The sequence below is a fragment of the Meriones unguiculatus genome, chromosome 1 (assembly GCF_030254825.1).
Source record: "Meriones unguiculatus strain TT.TT164.6M chromosome 1, Bangor_MerUng_6.1, whole genome shotgun sequence".
Taxonomy (NCBI): domain Eukaryota; kingdom Metazoa; phylum Chordata; class Mammalia; order Rodentia; family Muridae; genus Meriones; species Meriones unguiculatus.
Window position 1 is genome coordinate 163,783,018 of NC_083349.1, and position 10,370 is coordinate 163,793,387.

Here is a 10,370-nt window from a genome sequence, read left to right on the forward strand (position 1 = left end):
CCTGAAAAGGTCCCCAGAAAATTACCCAGCTTAGGGAGGCACCCAGGCTCCCAAAGGCCGCAAAGGCAGACACAGGCAGTTTCTGCGCACCAGACAGCTGGCAGACACTGAGCAGTGTGCACCAGGGCAAAAAAAGACACTGGGAGTCCGTGTCTCCAGAGAATCCACAGGGAAGGAAGGAAACTGTACTGACTTAAATCACCCAATCCTTCCCTAGAAAAAGTCTAGCAGACCAGTGGGGCCGAGGCGCGATCACTCAGCTGTGCTCCAGACACAGGCACAAACAGTTGCTACGCGCCTGATGTCCAACTGGGTCACAGCAGCTGATCATTAAATTTACAACAAGAAACCCAGAAACAGGGCAGCTGCCCTCAGGACTTCCCTGGGTGAGAGGAGAACCCTCTCGACTAACAAAGACCACAGTTACCACTCAGGTCTATATCCCTGAGGTGAGTAACTCCTGAAAAAACACCAGCCATCCAGGGACTATACCCAAAAATCTGAGAAGACATCCTTCAGGAAAAACCAGCTTTCTGCAAAGGGGACTCTCTCCACCACAGGATCCCCAGGAACCACCAGAAAATAACCCCAAACACCTAAGATAGCACAATGGGTAGAGGCCAGCGTAAAAGCTCAAGCAACAAAAGACAGAGCAATATGGCATCTCCAGAACCCAGTTACCCAAGGGCAAGTAGCCCTGAACACCCCAGCATAACTGAAATCCAAGAAGATGACCTAACAACTATGCTCATGAAGATGATAACAGAGGAAACAAATAAGATACATAAAGACATAGAGGAAGATAAACTCAAACAGAATATTGCCATCCGTAAAGAAATAGAGGAAGCTGCAGCCAAACAGTTTATGGCCTTTAGAAAGGAAATGCTTAAAGCACTGAATGAAATGAAAGAAACAGAGTTGAAGGAACTAAAAGAAAAACAGGAAAGTACAATCAGACAGGTGAAGGAAGTAAACAAAACAACTCAAGACCTGAAGATAGAATTGGAAAAATTAAAGAAAACACAAATGGAAGAAATAATGAAAAGGAAGAATCTAGGGAAGAAAACAGGAACTACAGAGGTAAGCATAACCAACAGACTACAAGAGATGGAAGAAAGAATCTCAGGTGTAGAAGATGCAATGAAAGAAATCGATGTATCTGTCAAAGAAAATGTTAAATCCGAAAAATTCCTGACACAGACCGTCCAAGAAATCCAAGACAATATGAAAAGACAAAACCTAAGAATAATAGGTATAGAGGAAAAAGAAGACTCCTTTCTTCAAGGCCCAGAAAATATTTTCAACAAAATCATTGAAGAAAATTTCCCCAAGCTAAAGGAGAGGCCAATTAGAATACATGAGGCCTACAGAACACCCAACAAATTTGACCAGAAAAGAAAATCCTCCCGCCACATAATAATCAAAACAGTAAGTATACAGAACAAAGAAAAAATACTAAAAGCTGCAAGGGAAAAAGGCCAAGTAACATATAACGGCAAACCCATTAGAATCACACCTGACTTTTCAACAGAGACTATGAAAGCCAGAAGGGCCTGGACTGATATCATGCAGACCCTAAGAGAACACAGATGTCAGCCCAGGCTACTATACCCCGCAAAACTCTCAGTCCTCATAGATGGAGAAAACAAGATATTCAATGACAAAAACAAATTTCAACAATACCTACAAACAAATCCAGCATTACAGAAGACACTAGAAGGGAAAATACAACCCAGGAAAACTAGCTACATTCAAGAAAACATAGGAAATAAATAACCTCACTTCAGGAAAACAAAAGGCAACCAAGCACACAACCTGATGACCACAGCCAATATCAAAATCAAGGGATCTAACAGCCACTGGTCATTAATCTCTCTCAACATCAATGGACTCAACTCTCCAATAAAAAGACACAGATTAACAGAATGGATACGTAAACTAAACCCAGCAATCTGTTGCATACAAGAAACACACCTAAGACACAAAGATAGACATTACCTGAGGGTAAAGGGTTGGAAGACGACTTTCCAAGCAAACGTACCCAAGAAGCAAGCAGGAGTAGCCATTCTAATATCTGATAAAATAGACTTTCAACCAAAATTAATAAAAAGAGATGGGGAAGGACACTTCATACTCATCAAGGGAAAATTCCACCAGGAAGACATCACAATCCTGAACATCTATGCCCCAAATACAAGGGCACCCACATTTGTGAAAGAAACATTGATAAAATTTAAAGCACATATAGATCCCCACACATTAATAGTGGGAGACTTCAACACCCCACTCTCAACAAAGGACAGGTCAACAAAACAGAAATTAAACAAAGAAACAATGTCTCTGACAGAGGTCATGAATCAAATGGACCTAACAGACATTTACAGAACTTTACACCCAAACACAAAAGAATTTACCTTCTTCTCAGCACCTCATGGAACCTTCTCCAAAATAGACCATATAGTGGGTCACAAAGCAAGCCTCAACAGATACAAGAAGATTGAAATAATCCCTTGTATCTTGTCTGATCACCATGGAATCACCTCTTAGCACTGCTTTCATTGTGTCCCACAAGTTTGGGTATGTTGTGTCTTCATTTTCATTGATTTCCAGAAAGACTTTAATTTCTTTCTTTATTTTTTCCTTGACCCAGCTGTCATTTAGTAACAAGTTTTTCAGTTTCCATGTGTGTGTAGGCTTTTTGCTATTTCTGTTATTGTTGAGGTCCAGCTTTATTCCATGGTGATCAGACAAGATACAAGGGATTATTTCAATCTTCTTGTATCAACAAAGAAAGAGAATTTCAGGCCAATCTCCCTTATGAACATTGATGCAAAAATACTTAATAAAATACTCGCAAACGGAATCCAAGAATACATCAAAGATATTATCCACCATGACCAAGTAGGCTTCATCCCAGGTATGCAGGGGTGGTTCAATATATGGAAATCCATCAATGTGATCTACCATATTAACAAACTGAAAGAAAAAAACCACATGATAATCTCCCTAGATGCTGAAAAAGCATTTGACAAAAGCCAACATCCATTCATGTTTAAAGTATTGGAGAGATCAGGGATACAAGGCACATATCTAAACATAGTAAAGGCGATATACAGCAAGCCTATAGCCATCATCAAACTGAACGGAGAGAAACTTAAATCAATCCCACTGAAATCAGGGACAAGACAAGGCTGCCCACTCTCTCCATATCTCTTCAACATAGTGCTGGAAGTCCTTGCTAGAGCAATAAGACAGTTGGAGAAGATCAAGGGGAAACAAATTGGAAAGGAAGAAGTCAAATTATCACTATTTGCAGATGATATGATAGTATACGTGAGTGACCCCAAAAACTCTACCAGGGAACTCCTACAGCTGATAAACACCTTCAGCAAAGTGGCCAGATACAAAATTAACTCAAAAAAATCAGTAGCCCTCCTTTATACAAAAGACAAAAGGGCTGAGAAAGAAATTAGGGAAACAACACCCTTCACAATAGCCACAAATGACATAAGGTACCTCGCAATAACCCTAACCAAGGAAGTCAAAGACTTGTATAAAAAAAATTTCAAATTTCTGAAGAAAGAATTAGAAGAAGATATGAGAAGATGGAAAGATCTTCCATGCTCATGGCTTGGCAAGATTAACATAGTAAAAATGGCCATCTTACCAAAAGCAATCTACAGATTCAATGCAATGCCCATCAAATTACCAACACAATTCTTTACAGACCTGGAAAGAAAAATTCTCAACTTCATATGGAATAACAAGAAACCCAGAATTGCTAAAGCAATCCTCTACAATAAAAGATCTTCTGGAGGTATCTCCATTCCTGATCTTAAACTGTACTATAGAGCAACAGTTTTAAAAACTGCATGGTACTGGCATAGAAACAGAATGGTGGATCAATGGAACCGAACAGAGGACCCAGGAATAAACCCACACACTTACAGACACCTGATCTTTGACAAAGACGCCAAAACCATTCAATGGAAAAAAGATAGCATCTTTAACAAATGGTGCTGGTTCAACTGGATGTCTACATGTAGAAAAATGAAAATAGATCCATACTTATCACCCTGCACAAAACTGAAATCCAAGTGGATCAAAGACCTCAACATAAAACCAGACACATTAAATTGGCTTGAAAAAAAATGTGGGAAATACCCTAGAACTCATTGGTACAGGAGAAAACTTCCTGAACAGAACACCAACAGCACAGGCTCTAAGAGCAACAATCAATAAATGGGACCTCATGAAACTGAAGAGCTTCTGCAAAGCAAAGGACACCATCATCAAAACAAAGTGACTGCCTACAGATTGGGAAAGAATCTTCACCAACCCTTTATCTGACAGAGGACTCATATCCAGTATATATAAAGAACTAAAGAAGCTGAAAAGCAGCAAACCAAGTAATCCACTTAAAAAATGGGGAACCGAGCTAAACAGAGAATTCTCTGTAGAGGAATACTGAATGGCAGAGAAGCACTTAAAGAAATGCTCAACCTCACTAGCCATTAGGGAAATGCAAATCAAAACAACCCTGAGATTTCACCTTACACCCATGAGAATGGCCAAGATAAAAAACTCAATTGACAACACATGCTGGAGAGGTTGTGGAGAAAGGGGAACCCTTCTCCACTGCTGGTGGGAATGTAAACTTGTACAACTACTCTGGAAATCAATCTGGTGCTTTCTCAGACAACTAGGAATAGCGCTTCCTCAAGATCCAGCCATACCACTCCTGGGCATATATCCAAAAGAGGCTCAAGTACACAAAAAGGACATTTGCTCAACTATGTTTGTAGCAGCTTTATTTGTAATAGCCAGAAGCTGGAAACAACCCAGATGCCCCTCAACTGAAGAATGGATGCAGAAATTGTGGTACATCTACACAATGGAATATTACTCAGCAATGAAAAATAAGGAAATCATGAAATTTGCAGGTAAGTGGTGGGATCTGGAAAGGATCATCCTGAGTGAGTTGTCCCAGAAGCAAAAAGACACACACGGTATATACTCACTCATATAGACATATAACATAGGACAAACCCACTAAAACCTGTGCATCTAAAGAAACTAAGCAAGAGAGAGGACCCTAACTAAAATGTCCAATCCCCATCCGGAAAGGCAAAGAAGATGGACATCAGAAGAAGAAGAAAACAGGAAACAACCTAGGAACCTACCACAGAGGGCCTCTGAAAGCCTCTGCTCTACAGACTATCAATGCAGATGCTGAGCCTGATGGGCAAATGTTGGGCAGAGTGAAGGTAATTTTATGTAAGAACTGGGAAATAGTAAGAGCTGGAGAGGACAGGGTCTCCACAAGGAGAGCAACAGAACCAGAAAATTTGAACACAGGGAACTTCCCAGAGACTCATACTCCAACCAAGGACTATTCATAGAGATAACCCAGAACCCCTGCACAGATGCAGCCCATGGCAGTTCAGAGTCCAATTGGGTTACATAGTAATGTGAAGAGGGACTGCCTCTGACATAATCTGATTGGCCCGCTCTTTGATCACCTCCCCCTGGGGGGGAGCAGCCTTACCAGGCCATAGTAGAGGACAATGCAGCCACTTTTGATGTGAACTGATAGACTAAGATCAGAAAGGAGAGGAGAACCTCCTGTATCAGTGGACTTGGGGAGTGTCATGCATGCAGAGGGAGGACGGATGGTGGGATTGGGAGGGGAGGAGGGAGGGGCTTATAGGGGGATGCAGAATGAATAAAGTGTAATTGAGGAAAAATTTAAAAAAAAAGGGAAAAATATTTTAAGAACCTTAAACGACTTTCAAAAGTGGAGGAAAACATGGAGTTAGTCAATTTACATGGAGCATGTCTCGCCCTGGGGGCAATGGTCTCCTGAACCTACTCAGACCTCGGACACCACCACTGCTAGTTCTAGAACTGATGCAAGACGTTCCAACGAAGGGGTTAAGGCTTCTCATAATATTTCCTATAAGCCCACACCTGTTTGTTTATATCCCCCATTTTTATTCATTATTAGCCAGATAGAGCCAAGTAATTGTGGTGATGATACTTGCTTTTTTGCCCAATGCTGGAATGCTAGTGAATTTAGGTATGCCCTGGTTACTCGCATGCCTCGCTGGGTGCCTGTACCCATTGATGCCCCTCACGCTATGACTCTCTTCAGACAGAAAAAAGATCTTGGAACTACAGCTGCCACTGTTACTGCCATCTCATTGGCGGCTGTTGGAGCTACCACCGTGGCATTAGCCATGAGTCATACTGGGCAGACTGCTCAGACACTGAATAATCATTTAGCCAATGTAGCTCATGCCTTAGATGTACAAAAAGGAATTAATGCTCAACTAAAAGGAAGCTTGATGGTGTTCAATCAGAGGATTGACCTCGTGCAGGAGCAAATTGATACCCTATGGCAAATCGCTCAACCTGGCTATCAATGAAAGTATGCTGGACTTTGTGTCACTAGCATACAACATGAGTATTTTTCCTGTCCTGCAAATCTGTCTAAACAATTGTCTAGCTATATTTTAGGTAATTGGACTGGAGAATTCGATACTACGATGGAGCAGCTGAGAGTGGCCATTATCATAGTAAATTCTACCAGAGTGGACGCAGGACTAGCCACAGGATTATCACCATGGATTGCTGCAGCCATGAATCATCTGAAGGAATGGGCGGGCATGGGAGCATTATCAGGCCTTCTGGTGTTGGTCTCCTTGGTTTTCCTGTGGTGTATATGCAAGATTAGAGTCTCACAACAGTGTAATGAAGCCATGATCATTCAGGCCTTTACAGCCATTGAAGCAGAACAGTCTCCCCAAGCATGGTTGGCTACCATAAAAAGCTAAAAGGTTACGCTCAGGATGCGAGGCTAAGCACTGCACTCAGGGTCAGCCGCTTTGGACCCAGAGAAGAGCATGTCTGATTGCATGCGGGTTGATGCCCCAGGTCCCGCCTCTGAGAAAAAGGTATCGGACGGGTCTGATGCTCTTTGGGTGGATGACACCTAAATGAACATCAGTACAAAGTCCCAATTTATTTCTAATATCAGAGATCAGACCTCTACTCTTGCCTGATGCGTCTAAAACAAAAAGGGGGAACTGTAGAGAGCTGCTTATGCCGTGCCTTAAAGATGGAGCTGGTTTCTGCCTTCCACCCTCCCGATGGTGAGTGCTCTCTGTCACAAACAACTCCACATTTGGCTAAGGCTGAGGATCTGGCTTGCTTCCATGTATGTGGATCTATCTGCATTGCCCACGTGGCACGCTGGGGTTGGCTACTCAGAGGCTATATAAGCTGTGGGCTGGCTTTCCCCAGGGTCTGATGATTGTTCATGGTTCCTGAATAAACTGCATTGAAAAAAAAATTAAAAAAAAAAAAAACATGTAGGAGTTCATTGGGGTACTCAATTCCGGATATGTGCTTTTGTCTACAAGGATTGTAGGATCTGCATATTTTGAAGCTATTGTTAAATTTAATATTTTCGTTTAAAAATTTTAAAATAAAGAGTGGGTTGATGCCCTTTTTTAACTTAAAAAAAAAGAAATTAGAAATAGAGGTCAACTGTCTTCACAAATTTTCCCAAAGCTACTTGTGATATTTCTTTATTTAAATTACAAATGCTTTGTCTTAATTAAAATGTTTGTCTTCACAAGTAGTCTATAAGGGCTGTGAAGATAATGAGAACTAACAGTTATCATTGCTATGAATGCAACTCCCATCCCATGTCAAACACTGGCCTAATGATGACATGTGTTGTGTGGTCAGCTCTTCCCACTATGCTGTAAGTGTGGGAGTGTACCATTGGAGCCTCTGAGTTAAAGGAACTAACTGTTGTTAAGTGAGCTCGCAGAACTAGGTCTGACCATAAAGACAGTCATAGTTAAATTGTGGCCCACAGAAACAGAACATTCTCCTAAAGTGTTATTTCCTAATGGCGACCAAACTAGGTTTTCCTAAGATGAGGTGTGAGCATTGTGGCTCTTCTCTAAAATGGCCCAATATACTCTTTCTGGAAAGAGACACAGGTAGAGGTTTGAGGTTTGTGAGTATCTAAATGATTTGTGTTTCCTAAATTCATATATTGAAATTTTTATTTCCACATGATAGTATTAGGAGATGGGGGACATTGGGAGGTGATATGCTGATGAAGACAGAAGTCAAATGATGATGATTAGTTCTTCTGACAGAGGCCTTCAGATGCCCACCCCTTTCATCGCAAACACAGCAAGAAGGTACCTTTTGTGTAACAGGCAAAGATGGTTATAAGTGGCCAAATCCTGGGGCTTTGCTCTTGGGCTTCTATCCTTCAGGACATGTCTGGTCTTAGAGCAGCTTGGCCTATAGTACTTCTCACATCTTCTGGGATACACAAGCACACAGGTCGATGTCCATTTTTCTTTAGTATTATGCTTTTTCATAAAGATACCTGAATAAATTTTTTTTCTTCTGCTTCTCCCATATATACCAGGCCTGTAGCACAGAAAGCAGCAAAGAACTTCATGTAGTCTCCAGATGTGAAGCATCTGTAACACCTTTGAGAGCCTATGGAGCAGGCTAGGACTGAAAGTCACCTTCAAAGTCGGAGGCTGCTTTAGTGGACTTTCAGTTCTGTTCAGAGACCTCCTCACAGGGAGCCTATCCAGAAAAGATGACACTGACTGGGAATCTCTGAGCATTTGGTTCCATGGCTTCCATCCACTCAACCTGAACTAGAGATTCTGCACACACTTGTTCTCCAAGGGCTGAGGAAACTAGATTTTGACATAACTTCACTAATGTAGCCTCCCTTAATTTAGACGTTTAGTTCATTCAAGTGCTATTTTTATCTTTCCATTATATGTTTAAAAAGATTTGCCAAGTACATTTAGAGAATAAATGATATAATAAGAACTTTTAAACAGCTTAAAAGAATGACACCATTAAGCTCGTTAGGCATATGATTTTGCATTGTTAAACCTTATGTCTTCATCAGGCATTAGTAATCGTTCGTCAGAGTTCTTTACTGGACAATATTTTATTTGAATGCTTAAAATAAAATATATAGACACATATTTTAAAAGTTAAGCAGAAAATTACATGATGAAAATGGATTTAAGTATAATGGCCAGAAAAGCCAATACCAATACTTGGAGCAATAAATTTAACACAGATTTCTGGATGTAACTGTCCTGGAAGTAATGAAGATATTCTGTGTTTCCCCTTTTGTCTATCATACTGTATCATAGTTTAAGAACCATCTCCATAAAATTAAAATTCCCTTAGGAATGCCATATTGAGAGAATGCTGAGGGTCTCATGCCAGCCAAGTCCAGGAACTGGCTCCCAGAGAAGGATTTAATACAGTTCTGACAAACTTTTAGATCATTTTGCAGGACAGAGCATGCAGAGCCAAGGATGGTGGGCTCGAGCATACCTTGACCAGAACTTCTCAGCCATGTACACTTGTAGCTTTTTATTCATATCTGAACTTCAGCATCCAGAAATTGACTTGATTGGTTACTGGGACCACCTTTGTTCCTTTTCAGTTTTTTTTTTTATTGAAATTTAAGTTTATTTTGTATAAATTTAAGTTATTTTGTAGTTTTTTCTTTTGTTTAATTTATTCTTTATTAATTACACTTTATTCACTTTGTATCCCCCCTGTGGTTCCCTCCCTCCTCCTGTCCCTTCCTCCACCCTCTGCATGCATGCCTCTCCCCAAGTCCACTGATAGGGGAGGTCTTTTCCTTCCTTCTGATTCTAGTCAATTAGGTCTCATCAGGAGTGGCTGCATTGCCTTCTTCTGTGGCCTTGTAATGTTGTTTCCCCCCTCCAAGGGGAGGTAATTAAAGAGCAGTCCAATCAGTTCATGTCAGAGGCAGTCCCTGTTCCAATTACAATGAAACCCACTTGGACACTGAACTACCATGGGCTACATCTGTGCAGGGGTCTTAGGTTATCTCCATGCATAGTCCTTGGTTGGAGTATCAGTCTCAGGAAAGACCCCTGTGCGCAGATTTTTTTGGTTCTGTTGCTCTCTTTGTGGAGTTCCTGTCCTCTCCCGATCTTACTGTTTCCCACTTCTTTCCTAAGATTCCCTGCACTCTGCCCAAAAATTTCCCATAAGTCTCAGCATCTGCATTGGTAGTCTGCAGGGCAGAGCCTTTCAGAGGTCCTCTGTGTCAGGCTCCTGACTTGTTCCCTCTTTTCTCCTTCTTCTGGTGTCCTTCCTCTTTGCCTTTCTGGATATATATAGTAAAAATGGCCATCTTACCAAAAGCAATCTACAGATTCAATGCAATGCCCATCAAATTACCAAAACAATTCTTTACAGACCTTGAAAAGAAAAATTATCACCTTTATATGGAACAAGACACCCAGAATTGCTAAAACAATTCTCTA